We start from the raw sequence: 26,963 nt of genomic DNA, 5'->3' as shown, positions 1-26,963 counted from the left end.
AATGCAGAGTACAGAGCATATAATTTATTATACATAATAATCTTATGGACAGCTGGGAAACACAAAACTCATCTAAAAGGGATTGCATTTTTATTCACGTACATGCAATTTACTCAAGAGTGGATTATTTTTTAATTGTATGTGTTTGAAGGAATTTCATTATATCAAAAGAGATGAAACAATAACATATGCCTCGCTCGGCAAGCTTCTAAAAAATACAGCAGACAATAAGATACTGCATTGTCGGCTTACCAGTTCTTTTTTTTTAATGCCCCACAACCATCTGTCCCATATTTTCTAGGACAGACCTGGTTTCAATATCCTTTACAATCATCTCCATAAACTTGTACAACTCTCTGGGAATTCAAATATTTTGAATATTTTGGCAAGTGGGAAATGAATAAATCAAGTTAGTATCCATTAAAACAAAGCATACGTATAACAACAAGAAAAGGCAGGAAGTCACAAGTGACAGAGAATGACAGGCTTAAGAAACACCTTGATTGTTTACAGGAGCTCATGCATGCCTGTTAAGTATCTACATATGGTATCATCATAGATCGAGGGGCTATGGCGAATGAGCACAGATCCTATTCAGCACCCCAAATCTCAGGACACACTTTCTCAAATAAACATGGCTCCACCTCTGTTAGTTGCTCCATTTCCGCCCATCTGTTCTGGTTAATTGCTTTTCCTTCCTCATTGTAATTTCCAGTGTCTGGACAGGCTTATCCTGTTTCCTCCGGATGGTGTTTTTGTTTGTAGTCAGTTCCTGACTCTTCTTCCTGTTCCCTTTTATTCACTCTCGTTTCACCTCTCATGGGCACTGTAGACTACTTACACAGAACATGCTAAGCATGATTCCAACAACCATCCTGACATTTTGGTATGATGGCTGGAATATTCTGGTACTTGACTTTAATATCATAGTTGTTTTTGTACCATTACACACACACACCCCGCCCCCCCCCCCCAACCCTCTACCTTCAGGAAATTGAGAAGAACACGATGGATGGGAGGAGTGGCTAAATGCTTTAAACATATTATGGTACTTAGGTTGTGTGGCTATATACAGATAACAACCGACGAAATTCTTCTTAAAAAGCTATAATACAGGAGAGAGCATTTAGTTCTGTGTTGGTGTTGGGGCGATAGGGTAGGTAGGGTATATTTCTTTGAAATGCCAGCTCTAAAGCTGTGAACTAGAAGAGAAGGAATCAAAGCTGGAGGAGGTCGTTAGCAAAAATCCAATTCACTCACAGGAAAAGGGGGACTCATTTATAGCTATGGGGATGAATGGGAGGAATCACCATAAAAGATCAAGTCCAAATAGGGGATGTTGAAAGACAATTCTCCAAGAGTTTCTGCATTTCTGTACAACCTGCAACGAGGTCACTGATTGCCTTTTGTTCTGAACTGTGTTTTCAGTGATGTTTATTTAGCAATCTACCTTGGAAGATAGAGATAGTGTCCCCTTCAGAGCAAAGGACAAGTTCGCTTGTTGTCTAGTGTAGTAAAAATAATGTTTGCTACTAGAGCAAAGGACACATGTGCTTACAATCTTATAGTGCGTTGTAAAAAAAAAAAAAAAAAATTCTTGTTTCCTAGTCTCAAGGCATTTTTCCTATAAAAGAACCTACTGCATGCACAGGTGTAAACTGACCCTTGTGTCACTCTATGGGAATTGGAACATGGGGAAATGGTACAAAAATGCTATTATTGTGGCTACTGCACTAGCCATAAGTAGTAAGCTGTCCTTCATTTCCTATCCAGGAGTCTCATATCTTATACCAGCATCCATGAAACTGTGGCTAGCTAGATATCATGTAGGGTAGAATCTCAGATCCTTTAAAGTTCTTGACAGGAACTCAAGCCTAAGTATTAAGATTATGTGGGCATCTGATCCAAGGGAATTGAGGTGTGGGATGGAAATGCCAGATATGAAGCCAGAGGATTTCAGAGTTTTCATTGCCAGCCAAAGAAGAACAGTCCTTAAGTCCAATCCCTCATGGAATGGAACCACGAGACTCTAGGCAAGTGCCAGTTTTCTAACTGGAAATTGACAGTGGCATGTGGTCTTATGGTAACTATGTTGAGAAATCCTAGGTACCCAAGAAATCTGGGTAAGAAGGGGTCAGGTAGCTTTTCAGGCTCCCTCATGGAGAATTCATGGGTTCGCTGTTGTACAGTGCCATAGAAATTCTTGGTATTTCAGTTTGCGAATCCTTCTGATTTATAGCTAAAGACTCTACATGAGTCCTCCATGGTTTCATAGGAGGAGAGTGGAGCAAACTGTAGATTGTTGAGTGCTCATTTTGAATAGCAAGTATGAAACAAGAGCTTATCATCGGACACTAGAGTGGGAGTTGGCAAACTTTTTCTTAAAGGGCCAGATAGTAAATATTTTAGTCTTTGTGAGCCATATGATCTCTGTAGCGCGAATAGAATTCTGCTATTGTAGAGCAGAAGCAGTCATAAACAATACCACTGGGCGTGGCTATATTCTAACACAACTTCACTTGCAGAAATAGAGAGCCGCTGGATTCAGGCTGTGGGTAATAGTTTAACGACTCTTACACTGGAGGACTGTTATATATAGGATGACCTCATTATTGTGTGACCTTAGTAGTGGCTCAGGACCCTGAGTTCAGAAGCGCCCTACACTTGGTATGATGCCCTGCTGTCACTGTCTGAAAATTCTTAATAAGTTTTAAACAAGGGTCTTCATATTTTCATTTTGCAGCGAGCCCAAAGATTATGTTACTGGTACTGGTTATATACAATCTTTTTGCTATCATATCACTATAGCCTGAACAAAATCAAATGAATCTGAAATTTGGAATGTACAATGATGAAATGAGGTCAGATGTAAGATATCAGATGTGTGCCAGAGGTGTCTTAGAGATAAAATGTTTCCCAGTGCGGAAGCAAGTAAAGTAAGAACATGTCTCTTCTCCTATCAATAATAATGGCATATATAAAGAAGGGATGGGTCTGTTTGAAGAATGGCTATTTAGTGATCCATTAGGCAATATAAGAATTCAATGTACATTAGGAGTCTGTTACTGAAACATCAAGCCTAATGCCAACAGGTACGAAAAACATACCACTTCTTGCCCTGATTCTAAGTGACGTAATTTCACTTATGATAGTTTCCTCACACATTTCTCTCTAAGAATTCAGCCTTGAGCTGGTCAGAATAGCCAGTCCTTTTGCTAGTTAAATTTCTCATTGTAGTTAAATACACTGGTACTGTTGTTCACATTTCTGTGTCACTTTAGTGAGCCTTGAACTTTGAGCAACTGGCAAAATTAATTCAAATGAAGCCCCACCATGGAAGTGATGACTGCAGCAAGGCAAATAGCATCTTGACAAGCCAGCTGCTAGTTCATATCTTCTTCTTCACCACATACCTTCTTTCAGTTTTCACAGTGGTCTTTATCCAGGCCCTGAGAGTCCATTAAAAACATTCACACAGACAAGTACTATGATTGACTCTTGATTTGGTGATAGTTTGAAAGAAGGGATAGATGGAGATCGACTGGTGGAGTGGGGTCACAAGGGAAAGTAAGAAGAGAAGTGAGAAAGAGATGATCAAAAACATTCCATTATATATATATATATATATATATATATATATATATATATATATATTTATTTATTTATATATATATAAGAGTTGCCCTTTCTACTCAGCCAAGTGATTGAGGGTAGAATTACCTCTCATGGACCCTCATCTCACCAAATGATCAGTGGGAAGGCAGAATGGAAGATAATCTTTTTCATATGTGGTGGGTTTGCCCAAGGACAGTTAAGAGTTAGAACAGCACATTTTAATTATGAGGAATGTTTGCTTAAGGATATTTGATTACTATTAAATACATTCCATAAGATCATTGTTTAACTTTAAAAAGAAAGTTTGCTTTCAGTTTTAATAGTTGTAAAATGCTGCTAAAGAAATCAGAAAAATCTACTCAAATCCAAGCTTGGGTAAATGAGATATGGAAAGATAAGATACAAGAAAGACATACCATAAATGAAAACACATTTGCAATTTGTGTGTCTTTTTTTTTTTTAGAATATAGGATGACTTTTATAAAAAATCAAAAATTCAAAGGCAATTTAAAATTAAGGTATAAAAACCAAATGGTGATTTATAAGCAGTGATATAGCATAGAGTGAAAGGAGCTATAAATATCTAGAACAAAATAGTTGGTAACGATATTTATGTAAAGCAACTTTCAATACATGCTTTTTTATTACTAAAAAATGTTTTATAGTAGAAGGGTCTAAAAATTGCATATTGATTACCTACACTGTGTAAAGGACTCTTTTAGAGAAATTAGAGCATCCATATTATTTTGTGACATAGTCTTTCCCTCAATCTTGGAATCTAGTTGAAGGAGAAAATGCACACATAAAAACGTAATGAATTTTATAGAATCCTAGACAAATAAAAGTCATTAAAAACCAGTGTGGATGAAATTTTCTTTCTTAAAACATTTTTATGCAAATAAAACTAAATGTAAACAAATTTGAGAAAAACACAAGAAACTGCCTGAAAAGAAAAACTTTTCTTCTACCCTCTTATTTTTGGAACCCTGCAAATTAAGTTAACAAAAGACAGATTAATAGGTCTAAAAGTCCGCAATTTTTATTAATATTTACATGCACAGGAGTTCACAGGAAAGAAATGAAACTCAAAGAAGTGGTCAGACTCAGCAACTCATATACCCTTTTGACAAAAGAAAGAGGTCTTGGGCTTCAAGGGATGACAAGTGGTGGGAAAAGGACTAGTAAATGAATGGTGGAATTAATGGAATATAAGGACTATTTAGTAAGGTCTGTTGATGCAAACCCATCGTGATATTTACTTCTTGTCTTCAATACTAAGAGTCTTCTAGGTGAAGGTTGGGGCCAACCCTCCCTCCCTCAAAGAGAAATTTATGTACTGCTTTCAGGCAGATAAGGGGAAGGTAGAGAACTCTTCCTGCACCTGTTGATTCTCACTTGCCCTCAGTTCAAAATAATCCTCAGGGCAAAGCAGCTTTTATTTTGAGGTGACTCCTTCAGATCAAGACAGCCCATGCTAATGGCCATGTTTAATATTGTGATAGGAATATGGAGAGGACAGATTGCTCTCTGGGCTTCCTAGATACAGAAGACTTCCTTGGGAAGCCATGACGAATTCTATCTCTACTATTATGAAATTGTGAAATAACTTAAATGTTTTTACTGATTACAAAATAATACATGCTGCTCTAAATGGAAAATCAGGAAAATTTAGAAAGAACAACTCCATCATCCAGAAGATACCATCACTATGAACATTTCCCCACATTACTTTCTTTTTTTAAGTTATTTATTTTTGAGAGAGAGAGAGAGAGAGACAGATCACAAACGGGGGAGGGGCAGAGAGAGGGAGACAGAATCTGAAGCAGGCTCCAGGCTCAGAGCTGTCAGCACAGAGCCTGACATGGGGATTGAATCCATGAACTGCCAGATCATGACTAGAGCCGAAGTCAGATGCTTAACTGACAGAACCACCTAGGCACCCCTCCCATGCTACGTTATGACCATTTTTAAAAGTGTATTAAAGAACATGTAGCTGGGACAGCAAAAAAACAAAACAAAACAAAACAAAAACCACTCCTGTTAAAAGTCAAGTCAAATTAGTAAGTACTGGAACATGGAATGGAGAAGGCTACTAAAGCTCGGTCCAGTCTGTGCTTCTTCATGACAAAAAAAAAAATGCATAAAATTCATTAATTGTCAAGTCCCTGTTTTAAATAATTGCTGAGAGGAGATTGGCAATTTCTTCTACTCTTTGTTAGAAATGTCTCGTTTATATTTTAAACAGCTTTATTCAGATATAATTCACACACTATACAATTGACCCATGTAAAATATACCAATTCAGTGGTTTTTAGTGCATTTATAGAGTTGTGGAGCCATCACCACAGTCTATAGGTATAGAGCAGTTTTACGAAGCAAAAAAGAAACCTGGTATGTTGGAACGGCCATCAGCCGTTTGCTCCCAATCCTACCAGACCTATGCAGTTACGAATCCACTTTTTGTCTCTCCGGGCTTGTCTATTCTGGACCTTTCATATAAATGGAATTATACATTACATGGTCTCTTATGATGGACTTTTTTTACTTAGCATGATGTTTTCAAAGTTCATCCATATTGTAGCTGTACTTCTTTTCTTCTTATTGATGAATGATATTCCATTGTATGGATGTACCATATTTTCCTTATCCTTTCATCAACTAATACGAATTTGGGTGGTTTTCATTTTTTTTTGGCTATTAAGAATCATGCTGATATGAATACTTGTGGATAAGTTTTTGTGTGAACATATATTTTTCATTTCTCTTGTAGATACCTAAGAGTGAAATTGCTGGGTCATGTGGTAACTCTGTGTATCTCTCATTTTTGTTATAGCCATCCTAGTGGATATGTACGGTTTGATTTGCACTTCCCTGATAGGTAATGATGCTGAGCATTTTTTCAGGTGCTTATTGACCATTTGTATATGTCCTTTGGAAAAAAATGTCTCTAAGATATTTTGCCTATCTTTAATTAGATTGTCTTTTTTATTATTGAGTCATGAAAGTTTTCTTATATATTCTGGATACAAGGTCTTATCTCATATATGATTTACAAATATATTTTCCCATTCTGTGAGTTATCTTTTCCCTTTCTTGATGTGTCCATTGTAACACAAATATTTTTAGTTTTTTTTAAATTTTTTTTAATGTTTTTATTTATTTTTGAAGGAGAGACAGAGCATGAGCAGGAGAGGAGCAGAGAGAGAGGGAAACATAGAATTTGAAGCAGGCTCCAGGCTCTAAGCTGTCAGCACAGAGCCTGATGCCGGGCTTGAACTCATGAACTGTGAGATCATGACCTGAGCTGAAGTCGGTCGCTTAACGGACTGAGCCACCCAAGCGCCCCACAAATATTTTTACACTTAGTTTAAAAAAAAAAAAAATTTACCTATTTTGTTGTTGTTGCTGCTGGAAATTTTGGTGTCATATCTAAAAAGGCTTTGCCAAATCCAAGATCACAAAAATTTATCCCTAGGTTTTCTTCTAACATTTTTATACTTTTAGCTCTTATATTTAGGCTAACAATCAAGACAGTGTGGTACTGACATAAGGATAGACACGTAGATAAATGGAACGGAACTGAGACTCCAGAAATCAATTTGTAAATTGATGATCAGTTAATTTTCAAAAAGGGTATTAAAATAATCCATTTAGAAAACATAGATTTTTCAATAAATGGTGCTGGAACAACTGGACATTCACACACACTAGAATGAACTTGAACTTCTTTCTCATACCATATAAAAAACTAACACAAAATGAATTATACGCTATTAAAAAATCTTCTATTTTTGTATATGGAAGTGTGTTACAATCCCTTATCATAGACACATTTTTACAACGATAAGTAGAAAGTATACATTTTTGCTACAATAAGTAAAGATCTTTTTATATAAACCTTTGTTTCACATTTATTCTAATTATTTCTTTGAGGTATATTTCTCAAAATAGGATCGTTGGGTGAAGCAATTTATTTGTTTTTAATACATATTGATAAATTACTAAATCAATTTCAGTGATTGTATAATAGGTTCAATCATTTATCATAATGCATTTACTTGATTAGTTCCCTACACAGCATTTCCTAATACACAATAAATACTAAAGAAATATTTATTGATGAAAAAATGAATTCCACTCCTGTGGAACATTTCAGTTGCTTCCAATTTTTCCCTATGTTTTATAAATAGTATTGAAATGCATATTCTTGCGCATTAATCTTTTTGACACCTCTCATTTTTTTTTTTTTTAAGGATAGATTTCTAGCACTGGAATTTTTTTGTAAAAGAGCACATGAGTCTCTTCCTATGTAATCCTTTCTGAATGAGTTCTATTTTCACTAAAGAATTCTGGAGAAGTTAGGTTTAATATTTTTCCCTTTTTCTCCAAATTATAAGCTTTTGGATTTATCAACTTTATTGTTACCTTAATTTTTTTATTCTTAATTTTATTCTTTTTATTTTTGATCCTTTTGACCTGCTTTAGGTTTGCTTTTGCTATTTTTTTCTGATATTTCAGTTATATGTAGCTCTTAAACTTTTATTTAATTTGCCTTAAAAGAAGTGACCTAAATATATCAAAGATTTACTCTTAGTAGTGAGTCCTATAAGAAAAGAGAATGGTTAAACAGCCATCATCATCATCCTTAGATTAGATAAGAGAAAAAAAGAATGTTTAGATAAAGATCATCTGAATAATAATTGATAGTCAACTTATTGGATGAATATTTAGTTTCTCAGAAGATATGTTTAATTCCATTAGGTTTATTAGACTTAGTTAAACCTAATTTCTTCCTAGAAGATTTATAGAATAGATCTGGCCCGGACAGCTTTGGGAAATTTTTTCTTCATCTTTTTACACTAATAACAAAGTAGCAGAAAGAGAAATTAAGAAAACAATCCCATTTGCAGTTGCATTAACAAGAGTAAGATACCTAGAAATAAACTTAACTAAGGAGGAAAAAGACCTCTACTCTGAAAACTATAAGACATTGATTGAAGAGATTAAAGACAACAAAAACAAATGGAAAGATATACCATGCTCATGGATTGAAAGAATTAATAATCTTAAAATGTCCATGCTACTCAAAGCAATTTAAAGACTCAATGCAATCCCTCTTAAAAATACCAATAGTATTTTTCACAGAACTAGAACAAACAATCCTAAAATTTTGTATAGCACCACAAAAGACCCTGAATAGCCCAAGCAATCTTGAGGAAGAACAAAGCTGGACTTACTGTTTTTTTCTATCTTCCCAATGAAATTACTCAAAAGAGGAAAAAAATTCTACATGTAACCAAGCAGAAGAAGTCACCTTATAAGAAAATCCATCAGACTGGACTGAGATTTTTCAAGTAACATTTGAAAACATAAAAAATTTCAGAAAATGATTTCCTTTCTGCTCAGTAATTATTTATTGTAAAAACAATAGGAAGACATACTCTTATGTGGAAGTCCTCTGGAAAGGTCCTCTAGAACCTTTCCTAAAGAAACAAGCAACATAAGCCCAAACATGTTGTAGGGAAATAAAATAAAATTATATATATATATATAATATATATATTTGTTTATATTTATTATATAAATAATTTAAAATAATTATGAGTTCTTGGCAGAGAACTGCTGTAATAAAAGATAGATTAACAAGAAAAAAAGTGAATAGAAGTTTAATAACATATATACTTTACACGATTGATACCCAAAAAAACTGAATAACTCCCCAAGAAGGCCCCAAGACACTACCTTAAATACAATCTCCAAATAAAAACAAAAGAAAGGTGTTGGGGAAGGCTGGAGGACAGTTCTAGGAAGTTATGAGAAAGGTTGGCTGTGGGGATTTAAGTAGTTCCTTCCCTATTCACAACATTCTTTTGTGATTTAGAGTAGACTTCCTCCTCCTAGGAGAGTGGGAAACACTTACAAATGGAGATTTCATTTATAAATGTATGTCTCCTTTACAAAAGAGTAACTTCTACTCTCTTTTCAGAGTTCCTCTGTGCCTGCATTTTCTCAAAATATTCAGCTCAAAATAATCCTTATGCCAAAGAAGCACATTTTGGAGTGGCTTATCTTGCTACTATTCAATACAAACCAACTAAATGACATAACCCCAAAATTGGGTGAAGAATCAAAAAGAAAAACGACAGCACATGAATGAGGAAACAGTTATAGGAAATGAGGGGCTGTGTGTAATTAAGGCACTTATCTATAGAACTGGTCTAAATAACTATGAAACAGAAAGTCTTATGATTTTGAAAGAAATGTAAAATGGATGAGGCAGGGATTCTCATAGGTTTCGTCTACTGTTGTAGCCTAAAAACATAGTAAATGCCCAGTAACATTTGTTGAATCAATGAAAAAATGCTACACTGTATGGTGTAATGGTATCTTATTATAATGAACTGGAAAAAAATTTCAAAGCATACTAGCCAAGAAAATGGGAGTGATAAGCATATGTGTATTACTTTTATTATAGATAATTGATAGAGTATTTTCTGTAGTTGGTTCATTGAAGTGGGCTTTTTCCTTCAACAGTGGGGAAGAGTTGTCTCCCCTGATAAAAGATTAGGAGGCACCTGGGTGGCTTAGTCACTTGAGCATCCAACTCTTGATTTCAGCTCAGGTCATGATCCCAGGGTTGTGGGATCAAGCCCCATCAGTGCTTGATCTCTGCTTGAGGTTCTCTCTCTCTCCCTCTGCCTTTTCCCCCTGCTTGCGCGTGCTCTCTCTCTCTCTAAAATAAAATTTTTAAAAAGTTAAAAGAGATTAGAATTCTGGTATTAAAAAAATTTCCAGCCTCATCCATATATGCCCAAATGCCCCAATTTCTTAACTCAGGATCTACCTCATTCCCCATCAATGCCCTTGATGAGTGGAAAGATCCAGAGGTATAATTTTTTTTTAAATTTTTTTAACGTTTATTTATTTTTGAGACAGGGAGAGATAGCATGAACGAGGGAGGGTCAGAGAGAGAGGGAAACACAGAATCTGAAACAGGCCCCAGGCTCTGAGCTGTCAGCACAGAGCCTGACGCGGGGCTCGAACTCACGGACTGCAAGATCATGACCTGAGCCGAAGTCGGATGCTTAACCGACTGAGCCACCCAGGCGCCCCCAGAGGTGTAATTATTATAGTTAGATCCTGGCCTTGGTCCTTTGGGAGTGACTTCTGAAGGAGAAGAAGCACTCCTCAAAGCTGTCTTGGAGGCGTTTTAGTTCTCTGTATGTGTTCTTTGTTGCTGATACATAGCTTTTCATTTCTCTATTTTCTGGCATCAAAAGATGCCAAGCGACTAGCTGTGTCAGCACTGAGCCTGCTTCGGATCCTCTGTCCTCCTCTCTCTCTCTGCTTCTTCCCCCATCATGCTCTCTCTGCCATAAAAACAAATAAAAACATTAAAAAAACAAAGATGCCAAGAGACTCCACTATCTTTATGATCATTATTGTCATCATAATGACTTAAGTACCCAAGCCACTAGATTTCCCAATACCTTCCCCTTCACCTGGAATCATCTTGTTACAAGATAAACCTGAACATATTAAGATTTTTAAACAATGTATTTAACAAAATTGATTAGAAGCCAGCAATTCCAAAGCAGAGGTAGTTAATAGCTCTCCACCCACAGGCAGCAGAGAAGAAAGACTCAGATAGAGAAAATGTGGAAGTAAAGAAAGGAAATTGTTTGATTGGTCATGGCTTAAAGCCTACTTGACTGTTTGTGATTGGTTGGCCTTAGTGTTTTGATTTCACAGCGTTAAGGTATTTACGGGTTTAGATTTTGATTTGCTTATGAAGGCCGGTATGGCATTAGAACCACCTCAGTCTAATGTCTTTCTTGTTCAATTAACCCCAAACTTCCACTGATGATAATTTGAGTCATTTTGATACCATAGCATGCAATGAATTACTTGGGGTTTATGCCTGCCACCCCCCACTCTTTTCCATGATAGGGGTGGGACTAGGGGGGAAGCACAGGAGACATTTAGGGTGAGTCACAATCAGCCTGGTCCTAAAAGTGAGCGTCTCCTTAAGTTTTATGCTCCTGGTGCTCCATTCTAGTCCTGGCCCTGCCTCCAACACCGCAGCAAGAAAGTTATCCTTAAATACACAAGTGAATGTCATCTGGAATTCTATTTTGAGGTTATGTTTTGTGGGGTCACTCCCAGCACCAATTAATTCTGTCACTCAGAGTCCCAGGAGGAAACAGATGTCACAGTCAAATTAGGATAATTTGAGAAGGATTTATAAATGGACTCCGCAAATGTGAGGACAAAGTAGAGAGAAACCACAACACCCTGGGAGTCCATTGAGACCTAACCCTGGTGAAGGGAGGGAGTGGTTACTAGGACCTAAAGATAGTCAGGGAGAGTGGAGTGGAGAGGACACCTGACAGGATCTTGAGCTCTGATCAGGTTTTTAGTGACCTTGTGGGGAGGGGCCCACGGCAATAAATGCTCTGACCACTTTTTCTATGTACTGATTTACTGGCAGTTTCCCCACTGGCTGCTCGGTATTGCTCAGCTTCCTGAAGCAGGTGTAGAAAGGGGAAGAGTAGGTGAGCACTGGCAGCTAACTCTATAAGAAGTAAAAAAAAAAAAAAAAAAAAAAACGAAGTGACATAAGGAACAGTGGGGTTGTTATATTCGTATCAAATAAAGTTTATAACTCACAAAAAGCCCCACATAACCTTCGTGAACACTTTTTTTGCATCTAATAACATAGCTACAAAACTATGAAAACACATAGTTGCAAGAAATCTAAGGAGAATTCACAGATGGCATATAGTGAGAAGCTTTAATGTTTGGTTTAGAAAAATAAAGTGGGAGGGCTTGATGCAATAGTAACAAGAAAAGCTGAGAAACTTCTCTCTGATTAACTCTAAAACTGGAAAACATATCCCAGAACAGGAGTTGGAGATATCCATAGAAGAGATACAATAAAAATGTAATCACATGTATAAACTGAAATCCAGGCATTGGTCTGGAGAAGTTATGGTATTGCAGTTTTAAATTGAGATATTTTTAAATTAGGATTCATGTAACAGGTAAACTCCAGGTAACAGAAAAATCCCAAAACAACACTGACTTAAAATTAAGGTTATATTTTTCTTTCTTTTTCTTTGTTTGAGTACAGTTGACACACAACATTACATAAGTTTCAGGGATACAACATAGTGATTTGACATGATGCTTTGCTCACCACAGTGGAGCCACCATCTGTCACCATACAATGCCATTGTGACATCATTGACTGTATTCCGTATGCTGTATCTTTTATTTCCATGATGTGTTCATTCCAATACTGGAAACTTGTATCTCCCTCTTCCCTTCACCAGTTCTGCCCATCCCATCACCCTTGTTCCGTCTGGCAACCATCCATTTGTTCTCTGTATGTAGTGGCCTGATTTTGCTTCTGATTGTTTTTTTCATTTGTTTTTAAAAAAAATTTTTTTTTAACGTTTATTTATTTTTGAGACAGAGAGAGACAGAGCATGAACGGGGGAAGGTCAGAGAGAGGGAGACACAGAATCTGAAACAGGCTCCAGGCTCTTAGCTGTTAGCACAGAGCCCTACGTGGGGCTCGAACTCACGGACTGTGAGATCATGACCTGAGCCGAAGTCGGCTGCTTAACCGACTGAGCCACCCAGGCGCCCCTCATTTGTTTTTTAGATTCCACGTATGAAATCATATGGCATTTGGCTCTCTCAGTCTGACTTGTTTCCCTGAGCATGATACTCTCTAGGTCCATCCATGTTGTCACAAATGGAAGACCTCATACTTTTTCATGGCTATGTAATATTCCAGTGTGTGTGTGTGTGTGTGTGTGTGTGTGTGTGTGTGTGTGTATCACATCTTTGTGTATGTGTGTGTGTATTTAAATTCCAGTTAGTTAACATACAGTGTAATTCTGTCTCCCTCTCTCTCTGTCCCTCTGCCACTTGCCCTCTGTCTCTCTCTCTAAAATATAAATATTAAAAAATTAAAAAAATAATTTTTAATCCCATTTTCAGGTGTACAATTTAGCGATTCAACATTTATATGCAACACCTGGTTCTCATCACAACAAATCCCCTCCTTAATCCTCATTACTTATTTCACCCATCCCTCCACCCACCTCCCCTCTGGTAATCATCATTTTGTTTTGTTCTCTATAGTCAAGAATCTGTTTCTTGGTTTGTCTCTCTCTTTTTTCCTCTATGATCATTTGCTTTGTTTCTTAAATTCCACATATGAGTGAACTCATATGGTATTGGTCATTCTCTGACTTATTTTGCTTAGCATAATACTCTAGCTCCATTCATGTCATTGCAATGGCAAGATTTCATTCTTTTTGATGGCTGAGTAATATTCTATTGTATGTATGCCACATCTTCTTTATCCATTCATCAGTGGATGGACATTTGGGCTCTTTCCATAATTTGGCTATTGCAGATAACGCTAGTATAAATATCCAGGTGCATGTATCCTTTTGAATTAGGATTTTTGTATCCTTTGGGTAAATACCTGGTAATGCAATTGCTGGGGAGTAGGGTGGTTCTATTTTTAACTTTGTGAGGAACCTCCATGCTGTTTTCTAGAGTGGCTGCACCAGTTTGCATTCTCACCAACAGTGTAACAGATTTCCCCTTTCTCTACATCCTCACCAACACCTGTTATTTACTATGTTGTTAATTTTAGTCATTCTGACTGGTGTGAAGTGATATATCTTTGATTTGTATTTCCCTGATGATGGTGATGTTGAGCGTCTTTTCATGTGTGTGTGGGCATCTGTATGTCTTCTTTGGAAAAATGTCTATTTGTGGCGTGTCCATTTTGTTAAAGTAGGCTCCATGCCCAGTGTGGAGACCAACGTGGGGCTCAAACTCACAACCCTGAGATCCAGACCTGAGCTGAGATCAAGAGTCAGATGCTCAACCAACTGAGGCACCCAGGCACGCCTCTTCTGTCCATTTTTAAACTGGATTATTTGTATTTAAGATGATGAGTTTTAGGGGCACCTGGATGGCTCAGTCAGTTAAGCATCTGACTTTGGCTCAGGTCATGATCTCATGGTTTGTGAGTTCAAGCTCCGTGTCGGGCTCTGTGCTGACAGCTCAGAGACTGGAGCCTGCTTCAAATTCTGTCTCCCTCTCTCTCTGTCTCTCTGCCACTTGCCCTCTCTCTCTCTCTCTAAAATATAAATATTAAAAAATTTTAAAAATAAAAGGTGGTGAGTTTTATAAGTTCTTTATATATTGGATACTAACTCTGTATCAGATACATCATTTGTAAATATCTTCTCCTGTTCCATAGGTCGCCTTTTAGTTTTGCTGATTGTTTCCTTTGCTGTGCAGAAGGTTTTTATTTTGATGAAGTCCCAATAGTTTATTTTTGCTTTTGTTTCCCTTGCCTCTGGGGTTATATCTAGTAAGATGTTGCTATGGTCAATGTCAAAGAGGTAGCTATCAGTGTACTCCTCTAGGATTTTGATGGTTTCCAGCCTCACATTTAGGTCTTTCATCCATTTTGAATTTATTTTTGTGTATCGTATAAGAAAATGGTCCAGTTTCATTCTTTTACATGTAGCTGCCCAGTTTTCCCAAAACCTTTTATTGAAGGGACTATCTTTTTTTCTGTTGTAAAGTTTTTACTGCTTTGTTGTAGATAAATTGATTATATAGTTGTGGGTCCATTTCTGGGATATCTGTTATGTTCTATTGAAGCATGTGTCTATTTTTGTACCAGTACCATACTGTCTTTTTTTTTAAAGTTTTGTTTATTTATTTATTTTGACAGAGAGAGAGAGAGAGAGAGAGGAGGAGGAGGAGCAGAGAGACAGGGAGAGAGAGAGAGAATCCCAAGCAGTCTCCATACTGCCATTGTGGAGCCCCAAATGAGGCTTGCCCCCATGAACCTTGAGATCATGCCCTGAGTTGAAATCAAGAATCTGATGCTTAACCGATTGAGCTGCCCAGGGCCTCAATACCATACTGTCTTCATCTTTGCTTTTCTTTTTCAAGGTTACTTTGACTATTTGGGGTCTTTTGTGCTTCCATACAAATTTAAAGATTGTTCTAGCTCTGTGAAAACTTCTGGTGATATTTTGACAGGAATTGCATTAAATGTGTAGATTGCTTTGGATAATATAGACATTTTAACAATATTTGTTTTTCCAATCCATGAACATGGAATGTTATTCTATTTCTTTGTTTCTTTAATCAGTATTTTAAAGTTTTCAGAGGACAAATTTTTTACCTCTTTGGTTTCTTTCATCAGTATTTTAAAGATTTCAGAGGACAAATCTTTTACCTCTTTGGCTAGGGTTATTCCTAGGTATGTTATAGTTTTTGGTGCAATTGTAAGTGTGGTTAATTCCTTGATTTCTCTTTGTGCTGCTTCATTATTGGTACATAGAAATGCAACAGATTTCTGTACATTAATTTTATATCCTGCCACTTCACTGAATTTGGGTATCAGTTCTAGCAATTTTTTGGTAGAGTCTTTTGGATTTTCTATATAATATCATGTCATCTGCAAATAGTGAATTTGACTTTTTCCTTGCTGATTTGGATGGCTTTTATTTCTTTTTATTGTTATGATCGCTGAAGCTAGGACTTCCAATCCTATGTTAAATAATAGCAGTGAAGTGGACATCCCTGTCGTGTTCCTGTCCATAGAGGAAAAGCTCTCAATTTTTCCCCATTAAGGATCATACTAGCTGTGGGTTTTTCATATATGGACTTTATGATGTTGAGGTATGTTCCCACTATCCCTGCTGCACTGAGAGGGTTTTTATTAAGAATGGTGATGGGTATTGAGGAGAGCACCTGTTGGGATGAGCACTGGGTGTTGTATGGAAACCAATTTGACAATAAATTTCATAATAAATAAATATAAATAAATTAAATAAATAAATAACATCTTTAAATTCCAGTTAGTTAACATATGGTGTAATATTAGTTTCAGGTGTACAAATAAATTAAAATAAAAAATCCCAGATAAAAAAAAAAGTATGTTGTACTTTGTCAAATGCTTTTCTGCATCTATTGAGAGGACCATATGATTCTTATCCTTTCTTTTATTAATATGGTGTATCACGTTGATTGATTTGCAAATATTGAACCACCCTTGCAGCCCTGGAATAAATCCCACCTGATCGTGATGAATAATTCTTTTAACGATGTTCATAAATTTTTGAAGTGTTCCTGCTACTGGCCCAACCACTGATCCCAGGCTTGACCCATTTTCTATCTTCAAAAATGTCTTTTATTTCTATTATTTAAGTTCTTTGACTTTTCTCTCACTGAAAAAGAAATGAAGGACATTGTGGCCTTAAATAAAAATGTCCACTTTGTGAAAATGCTCATGTGAGTTCAGTGGGACCATCTATCAAGTACTGCTCAGTGGTTTGGATTGTCCGAGGTTCATATAAATCACAAGGGTAGAAGCGCCTGGTTGGCTGAGTCAGTGAAGCCACCGACACTTAGTTTGGCTCAGGTCATGATCTCACGGTTCGTGGGATTGGGTCCCGCATCGGACTCCACACTGACTCTGGAGCCTGCTTGGGATTCTCTCTCCCTCTTTCTCTGCCCCTCCCCAGCTTGTGTGCATGCTCTCTTTCTCTAAAAAAAAAAAAAAAACAAAAACAACAATAACAACAAAAAAAAAAAAAGAAAAAGAAAAAGAAAAAAAGGAAAAGGAAAAAAAACAAATCAAGGATAAAGGCCAGTTTTTCCACATTGAGGCTGCTATTAGTTGCAAGCTTTTCTCATGGCCTTTATTATGTTGAGGTATGTTCCCTCTATTCCTACTTTTTGAGTGTTTTTTTCATGAATGGATGTTAAATTCTGATAAATGCTTTTTCTCCATCTACTGAAAGGGTCATATGGTTTTTATCCTTTCTTTTATTAATGTGATATATCATGTTGATTGATTTGCAAATATTGAACCACACTTGCAGCCCAAGAATAAATCCCACTTGATCATGGCAAATAATTCTTTTAATGTACTATTGGATTTGATTTGCTAGTATTTTATTGAGAATTTTTGCATCCATGTTCATTAGGGATGCTGGCCTGCAGTTGTGCTTGTGTGTGTGTGTGTGTGTGTGTGTGTGTGTGTGTGTGTGGTTTTTTGGGTTTTTTTTTTAGTGGAGTCTTTATCTGGTTTTGCAATCAGAGTAATGCTGGCCTCATAGAATGAATTTGGAAGTTTTCCTTCCATTTCTGTTTTTTGGAATTGTTTGAGAAGAAGAGGTATTAACTCTTCTTTAAATATTTTGTAGAATTCCCCTGTGAAGCCATCTGGCCCTGGACTTTTGTTTGTTGGGAGATTTTTGATTACTGATTCAATTTCTTTGCTGTTGAGAAATCTCCAGCTAAATTATGGGTCTTCCCTTATAGATTAAGGACTTCTTTTGTCTTGCTTCTTTTAAGATATTTTTCTTTATCACTACATTTTACAAATTTAATTACAATATGTCTTGGTATTGGCTTGCTGTGGTTGATTTTGATTGGTGTTCTCTGTGCCTCCTGGATGTAGATGTCTGTTCCCTTCCCCAGATCAAGGAAGTTTTCAGTTATTATTTCTTCAAATAAATTTTCTTCCCCCTTTTCTCTCTCTTCTTCTAGGACTCCTATAATATGAATGTTATTACATTTGGTGGAGTCACCGAGTTTCCTAGTCTATCTTCATGTTCCATAATTCTTTTTTCTCTCTTTTGTTTGACTTAATTATTTACCATTATTTTGTCCTCTATATAACTTATTCATTCCTCTGCTTCTTCCAGTCTTGCATCCATTGCATCAAGTCTGTTTCCAATTTTAGTAATTGTATTTTTCATTTTGACTGTCTCTTTAACTCTTTTATCTCTATAGTATGGGCCTCCCTGAAGTCTTCCCTTCTTTTCTCAAACCCAGTGAGTATCCTTAGATTATTGCTTTAAAATCTCCATCAGACATTTTTCACTTACATCTCTGGCCATGACCTTATCTTGTTCTTTCGTTTGGGATGAATTCCTCCATCCTGGCATTTTGTATATGTCTCTGTGTGTTAGAAAATCCTGTTATGTTTCCTGCTCCTGATAGTAATGGCTTTATGAAGCAGAGGTCATAAAGTGTCCAGGGTCTGGCACATCAGGGAGTGTCTCTGATGTGTGCTGTGTGCAGTCTGCTGTTGTGTTTTAGCTGCTCTATCCCTCAGGCCAGTTATCTGCAGAAGCATTCCTTGCCTGTAGTGTTTGGTCCTTGGCCAGAATGTATATCACTACATCTTGATCAATTTGTCTATCAATGGACATTTATGTTGCTACTAAATCTTGGCTATTATAAATAACACTGCAATAAACAGAGGTGCACATATTTCAACTGGTGTTTTCATTTTATTTGAGTAAATACCAAGTAGTAGAATTGTTGGATTATATAGTATTACATTTTGAATTTTTGAGGAGCTTCCATACTGTTTTCCATAGTAGCTGTACCAAGTTTATATATATATATCATTATCCAAAGGAAGACAGTCTAATGCTGGTACAGTGGCTCTACATAAAACCTTCTGGAATCCAAGTTACTTCCATCTTTCTGCCCCACTGTATCTAAATGGTGGCTTTAAACTCATGGTCAAGGAAATGGAGGCTGCCAATCCATTCATATTCTGGGCAGCAGGATAGAAGAGAGGAAGAATGGACAAAGCAGAACTGTTAATTATATTTTAAGGAAAGCTTTTGTGAGTTGCCATGCAATACTTCTGCTTAAATCCCAGTAGCTAAAACTTAGCCACATTGCCAACATCTAGTTGGGGGGGGGGGGGGAGGGGGGTAGGGGAAACAAGAAAAATGCACAGTTCTTTTTCATGTTCTAGTTGGTTATTTGACCAGGTGAAAATCTGAAGAAAAGAACATGAGAGCAGATACTGAAAGACAACCTGCTCTCAGTCTCAGCCATAGCTGGCATGCTTCCTGGGACACAGTGGAGCCTCACTTGGAAAGAAATGTTGATGTTTTTTATGGGTGCATAGACACAAAAAGTTCAAAATGAGAAATTTGGAGTTATATATTCAAGTTCCATTTTCAATTTGACCCATCAACTTGGAAAAGCACGTGGTTAAGATAGTCTAAGACCAAGCCTACATTCTCTTTTTCTCTTGTTGAAGTGACTGTCCCTCACATAGTAACATCAGATAATGTATGTGAGAGTGATTATGCAGTGGGTAACCCAGCTAAAGACTGAGTGTTTTGTTTTTGTTCCTCTTCTTTATTGGGATTGTGCCAGAAACCACTTTGGACTCACTGGAGAGAACCTCTTTTAACTATCAGTGAGCCTTCCTTATCATTTGCCTAAACAATAAGACATAATTTTATTTGAAATAAGAATAACTCATGGCTCCAGTTTACTAGTCAAGAAACCAGTGATTCTTAAGCTTATGTGTGCATAAGAATCAGCCAGAACCCTTGTTAAAATTTCTTTTTCCTGGTCTCCGCTGCCCAGACATTCTTATTCTATAGATATGGGATTAGACCTGGAATCTACATTTTAGCAAGTTTTCAGATAAGTTTGATGTATATGTTTAGAATAGCACTATCCAACAGAAATGTGTTATGAGCTATATGTAATTTAAAATTTTCTAGTATTCACTTAAAAAAAAGTGAAAAGAACTTGGTAAAATGAACTCTGATGATACATATAATTTAACCCATTATATTAAAAAAATTACCATTTCAACATACAATCAATATAAAAATTATTATCAGATATTTTACATTTTTTTGGTGCAAAGTCCTCAGGGTCCAGTGTGTATTTTACACTATGGTACACCTCACTTTGGACCTGCCACATTTCAAATGCTTGATCACCATATCTGGCCATGGTTATTGTATTGGATAGGGCAGGTTTAGAGGATTAGACAGTACTAGATTAAAACCACAGACGTCAGGGGCGCCTGGGTGACTCGGTCGGTTGAGTGTCCGACTTCGGCTCAGGTCATGATCTCGCGGTCCGTGAGTCCAAGCCCCACGTCGGGCTCTGTGCTGACAGCTCAGAGCCTGGAGCCTGTTTCAGGTTCTGTGTCTCTCTCTCTCTCTGACCCTCCCCCGTTCATGCTCTGTCTCTCTCTGTCTCAAAAATGAATAAACGTTAAAAAAAAAAATTTAAAAACCACAGACGTCAGAGACTGCATTTCACTCATAGTAGAGCCTAGCATAATGCCCAGAATATAGGAAGTGTTCAAGAAATTCTGGTTGGTTGGTTAATCATGTTAAAGTTTGGGCTGTAATTACATGAAGCCATGTGCTGTGACTGTGGCTTGGAAAGGAGCTCCAGGGTTTTCTGGGGCGTTCAGAAATCTGCAAGGGGCAGTTAATAGATAATCTTTAGTTTTCTATTCAGAATAACTTCAAAGGCTGATGGGAGAAGAAATTATCTTCAAAGGCTTTAAGAGAGAAAAACAGAACAAGTTAGTAAAACTGGTTGCTAGGACAACCTTCTCAGGATTCAAAGAGGAGAGTCATACATTGTAGACCTGAGCTTAGTACGACTATGATCTCTTCTTTTGTAATATACTCTCCATTTGCTTGGCTCTAAGAAAGAACAATTTTTAAATGGCTATTTAAGAGTATAATTTGGAACCAGAGGGCCATGTAGCTCTAAAAGCGTGTAAGTGCTACACCTGTCAGAAAGGCTAACATTAACAACTCAGGCAACAACAGATGTTGGCAAGGATGAGGAGAAAGAGGATCTCATTTACGTTGTTGGTGGGAATGCAAGCTGGTGCAGCCACTCTGGAAAACAGTACGGAGGTTCCTCAAAAAAATAAAAATAGAACTACCCTACAGCCCAACAATTGCACTACTAGGCATTTATTCATGGAATACAGGTGTTTCTAGGGGGCACATGCACCCCTGTGTTTATAGCAGCACTATCAACAATAGCCAAAGTATGGGAAGAGTCCAAATGGCCATGAATGGATAAAGAAGATGTGGTATATATATACAATGGAGTATTACTCGGCGATCAAAAAGAATGAAATCTTGTCATTTGCAACTATGTGGATGGAACTGGAGGGTATTATGCTTAGTGAAATTAATCAGTCAGAGAAAGACAAAAATCATATGAATTCACTCATATGAGGAATTTAAGAGACAAAACAGATGAACATAAGAGAAGGGAAACAAAATAATATAAAAACAGGGAGGGGGACAAAACAGAAGAGACTCATAAATATGGAGAACAAACTGAGGGTTACTGGAGGAGTTGTGGGAGGAGGGATGTGCTAAATGGATAAGGGGCATTAAGGAATCTACTCCTGAAATCATTGTTGCATTATATGCTAACTAATTTGGATGTAATTTTTTTTTCCAATATGAAGTTTATTGTCAAATTGGCTTCCATACAACACCCAGTGCTCATCCCAACAGGTGCCCTCCTCAATACCCATCACCCACCTTCCCCTCCCTCCCACCCCCCATCAACCCTCAGTTTGTTCTCAGTTTTTTTTAAATTTTTAATTAAAAAACATTTTTTTTAACGTTTATTTATTTTTGAAACAGAGAGAGACAGAGCATGAACGGGGGAGGGTCAGAGAGAGAGGGAGGCACAGAATCTGAAACAGGTTCCAGGCTCTGAGCAGTCAGCACAGAGCCGACACGGGGCTCGAACTCACAGACCGCGGGATCGTGACCTGAGCCGAAGTCAGACGCTTAACTGACTGAGCCACCCAGGCGCCCCTGTTCTCAGTTTTTAAGAATCTCTTATGCTTTGGCTCTCTCCCACTCTAACCTCTTTTTTTTTTCCTTCCCCTCCCCCATGGGTTTCTGTTAAGTTTCTCAGGATCCACATAAGAGTGAAACCATATGGTATCTGTCTTTCTCTGTATGGCTTATTTCACTTAGCATCACACTCTCCAGTTCCATCCATGTTGCTACAAAGGGCCATATTTCATTCTTTCTCATTGCCACGTAGTACTCCATTGTGGATATAAATCACTATTTCTTTATCCATTCATCAGTTGATGGACATTTAGGCTCTTTCCATAACTTGGCTATTGTTGAGAGTGCTGCTATAAACATTGGGGTACAAGTGCCCCTATGCATCAGTACTCCTGTATCCCTTGGGTAAATTCCTAGCAGTGCTACTGCTGGGTCATAGGGGAGATCTATTTTTAATTTTCTGAGGAACCTCCACACTGTTTTCCAGAGTGGCTGCACCAATTTGCATTCCTACCAAGAGGGTTCCCCTTTCTCCACATCCTCTCCAGCATCTATAGTCTCCTGATTTGTTCATTTTGGCCACTCTGACTGGCGTGAGGTGATATCTGAGTGTGGTTTTGATTTGTATTTCCCTGATGAGGAGCGACGTTGAGCATCTTTTCATGTGCCTGTTGGCCATCTGGATGTCTTCTTTAGAGAAGTGTCTATTCATGTTTTCTGCCCATTTCTTCACTGGGTTATTTGTTTTTTGGGTGTGGAGTTTGGTGAGCTCTTTATAGATTTTGGATACTAGCCCTTTGTCCGATATGTCATTTGCAAATATCTTTTCCCATTCCGTTGGTTGCCTTTTAGTTTTGTTGGTTGTTTCCTTTGCTGTGCAGAAGCTTTTTATCTTCATGAAGTCCCAGTAGTTCATTTTTGCTTTTAATTCCCTTGCCTTTGGGGATGTGTCAAGTAAGAGATTGCTACGGCTGAGGTCAGAGAGGTCTTTTCCTGCTTTCTCCTCTAGGGTTTTGATGGTTTCCTGTCTCACATTCAGGTCCTTTATCCACTTTGAGTTTACTTTTGTGAATGGTGTGAGAAAATGGTCTAGTTTCAATCTTCTGCATGTTGCTATCCAGTTCTCCCAGCACCATTTGTTAAAGAGACTGTCTTTTTTCCATTGGATAGTCTTTCCTGCTTTGTCAAAGATGAGTTGGCCATACGTTTGTGGATCTGGTTCTGGGGTTTCTATTCTATTCCATTGGTCTATGTGTCTGTTTTTGTGCCAATACCATGCTGTCTTGATGATTACAGCTTTGTAGTAGAGGCTAAAGTCTGGGATTGTGATGCCTCCTGCTTTGGTCTTCTTCTTCAAAATTACTTGGGCTATTCGGGGCCTTTTGTGGTTCCATATGCATTTTAGGATTGCTTGTTCTAGTTTCGAGAAGAATGCTGGTGCAATTTTGCTTGGGATTGCATTGAATGTGTAGATAGCTTTGGGTAGTATTGACATTTTGACAATATTTATTCTTCCAACCCATGAGCATGGAATGTTTTTCCATTTCTTTATGTCTTCTTCAATTTCCTTCATAAGCTTTCTATAGTTTTCAGCATAAAGATCTTTTACATCTTTGGTTAGATTTATTCCCAGGTATTTTATGCTTCTTGGTGCAATTGTGAATGGGATCAGTTTCTTTATTTGTCTTTTTGTTGCTTCGTTATTAGTGTATAAGAATGTAACTGATTTCTGTACATTGATTTTGTATCCTGCAACTTTGCTGAATTCATGTATCAGTTCTAGCAGACTTCTGGTGGAGTCTATCAGATTTTCCATGTATAATATCATGTCATCTGCAAAAAGTGAAAGCTTGACTTCCTCTTTGCCAATTTTGATGCCTTTGATTTCCTTTTGTTGTCTGATTGCTGATGCTAGAACTTCCAACACTATGTTAAACAACAGTGGTGAGAGTGGACATCCCTGTCGTGTTCCTGATCTCAGGGAAAAAGCTCTCAGTTTTCCCCCATTGAGGATGATGTTAGCTGTGGGCTTTTCATAAATGGCTTTCATGATGTTTAAGTATGTTCCTTCTATCCCGACTTTCTCGAGGGTTTTTATTAAGAAAGTTTGCTGAATTTGTCAAAGGCCTTTTCTGCATCGATTGACAGGATCATATGGTTCTTATCTTTTCTTTTATTAATGTGATGTATCACATTGATTGATTTGCGAATGTTGAACCAGCCCTGCATCCCAGCAATGAATCCCACTTGATCATGGTGAATAATTCTTTTTATATGCTGTTGAATTCGATTTGCTAGTATCTTATTGAGAATTTTTGCATCCATATTCATCAGGGATATTGGCCTGTAGTTCTCTGGATGTAAATTTAAAAAAATAAAAAATTAAATTAAAACAGAAAAAATAAAAAAAATTAAAAAATAAAAGTGTGTAAGTGCAAGCAGCAAGAATATGGGCTGAATGTTGTTTGGAAAGGGCCACCTGAAGTGAGGCACAATCACTTATAAGACCCCTGTTAAACTATTGGAATGTGCAGTTCAAGAAGAACTTTTAACTCCCAGCTGCAGACAGATCTCACTCATGGGAACCAAGAATGGGGGTCAAAGAAGTTTTTTTCCTTGGGCATGGACTATCATTAGATTAAGCAGTTTAAGTTTGTCAAGAATGTAATTATTGGTACTTAAGAGATTTTATTTTATACTTATACAGATATTAGTTGGTAATTAATCTTTAAAAAAAAACTTTATGTTTATTTTATATTTGAGAGAGAGAGAGACAGAGCATGAATGGGGGGTGGGGGGTGGGGCAGAGAGACAGAGACAGAATCTGAAGCAGGTTCCAGGCTCCAAGCTGTGAGCTGTCAGCACAGAGCCTGACATGGGGCTTGAACCCACAAGCTGTAGATCAGGACCTGAGCTGAAGTCGGGGCTTAACTGACTGAGCCTCCCAGGTGCCTCTAATTGAGAATGAATCTTTAAGTTTTTTAATAAATTCTAAATAGCAAACTTTTGTTGAACAATTACTGTATTTGTGGCACTCTGCTAAAGGTTTTCCATGTTTTTAATTCCCAGGGAAAAACATTTTGATCTACATGTTACAGATTTTTTTAAAAAATGAAATTTAGAGATATAAATAACTTGTTCAAGAATTTCTTCTGTAGGAACAGTGTAACTAAGAATCACTTTTATATTGTACTTTGCATTTTTAGAAAAGATTGCGAATATTTTTCCTCATCGTAGCCTTAATTAAGTGGCAAAATTCAAATTTATAACATGATGGTGGGGTGCCTGAGTGGCTCAGTCTGTTAAGTGTCCAACTCTTGAATGTGGCTCAGGTCATGATCCCAGCATTGTGGGATTGAGCCCCACGTTGGGCTCTGTGCTAAGCGTGGACCCTGCTTAAGATTTTCTCTCTTTCTCTCTTTCTCCTTCTCTGCCCCTCCCCCAATCATGCTCTCTCTCTAAAATTAAAAAAAAGAGAAGAGAAAGAAACATGGTGGTAAATGCATAGGGCCTTTAAAGATCTAAAGATAACAATGGTAGCTTCATGTAATGAAAGTGACATTTGAGGCACAAATTGCCCTAATGATATTAGGAGAAATTGAAATAAGTAGACATTGAAGGCAAATGCAGTGACTAGAAATAAGCTGTCAGAATCCCAGCAGGAGGGAATAGAAAGGCATTTCTACACTAACAAAGGAAGGCAGTGATGGTAATCTTTGGTAACTAGTCTTACTTATCTGATCTCTTTTATTTCCTATAGGCTTTCTATTCTAGGAGAATAATGACTGACTCTTCTACTCCATTCGTTGCCACCTTGGCATTAAATACTGATTCTTTTCCAGCTGGATATGCCTTCCTTGAACTCTGTTGAGAAGGAATAACTGGGCAAAGAACAGACTGATTTTACTCCCTTTTCCTAAACATGAAAGTAATTGACTCATTTTATAAGATAGTGCAGAAAACATTCAGAATTCAGGGAGGTAGATAAAAGTCACAAGGATTTTTCAAAAGAATACTTTTTAACCTAATATTAAGCCACAAACAGAAGTTACCTGTACTTGTTCCACAACTCTCTTTGGTAAGGGCTTGTTTTTATTTTTTAATTAAAAAAGTCTAATAGTGAAGACAACTTTCATTACCTCTCCTGCCCCCACACCCCTGCTCCCTTTGAAGGAAAGACAGGTAAATAGTCAAATTACATATTTAAGACACTGCATACTCTGACTACCTTTGTTGGATTAATGACAGTGATACCCTTTGTGATAGTCAGCTATTCCTGCCATAGTGAAAGGGAATGGAAAGTCCAGAAATTTGGGTATTTGCAGGATTGGAAGCCCCAATCTGCAATATAAAATTCAGAGAACCTTTGTGTGACCAATGCCAATAAAAATTTGTCCTCTTGGCAAGGATTAAATCAACAGGGTGACATCACATCATATCCCTTCCTAAAACCTTTTAATGGATTAAGTTAAAGGCAAGTAAATCCTTTTAGTTAGACAAATGGCCTGGAATGGTAGTTGGTGTGTGTGTGGGGGGGGGAGCAGGGAGTAAGGGTAGGGATATTAAGAGTGTGGTTCTCCCAGTGGAGCTTGATAAACTTAAGAATGCTCACTTAAGCCCAGCAAAATCATGGGACAAGAAAGCCGAAAAATATAGAAAACCCCAAAA

General features: G+C 37.3%; 1 long non-coding RNA gene across 2 annotated transcripts in view; it reads left to right on the top strand.

Moving 5' to 3' along the window:
- The first annotated feature begins 2,522 nt into the window (after positions 1-2,522).
- LOC122213564 overlaps positions 2,523-26,963 on the top strand; it is a 111,821-nt gene continuing 87,380 nt past the window's right edge. Inside the window, exons 1-2 of one of the 2 annotated variants that reach the window (XR_006199588.1) lie at positions 2,523-2,551; positions 6,386-6,416. This is a non-coding gene — a long non-coding RNA (uncharacterized LOC122213564). Of the gene's footprint in view, positions 2,668-6,385; positions 6,417-26,963 lie in introns of both variants that reach the window. The other variant, XR_006199587.1, reaches the window with a different exon arrangement.

Source organism: Panthera leo, chromosome A2 (assembly GCF_018350215.1).
Source record: "Panthera leo isolate Ple1 chromosome A2, P.leo_Ple1_pat1.1, whole genome shotgun sequence".
Classification (NCBI taxonomy): Eukaryota; Metazoa; Chordata; class Mammalia; order Carnivora; family Felidae; genus Panthera; species Panthera leo.
Note: the sequence above shows the minus strand (reverse complement) of the source record. Positions and strands in the feature narration are given on the sequence as shown.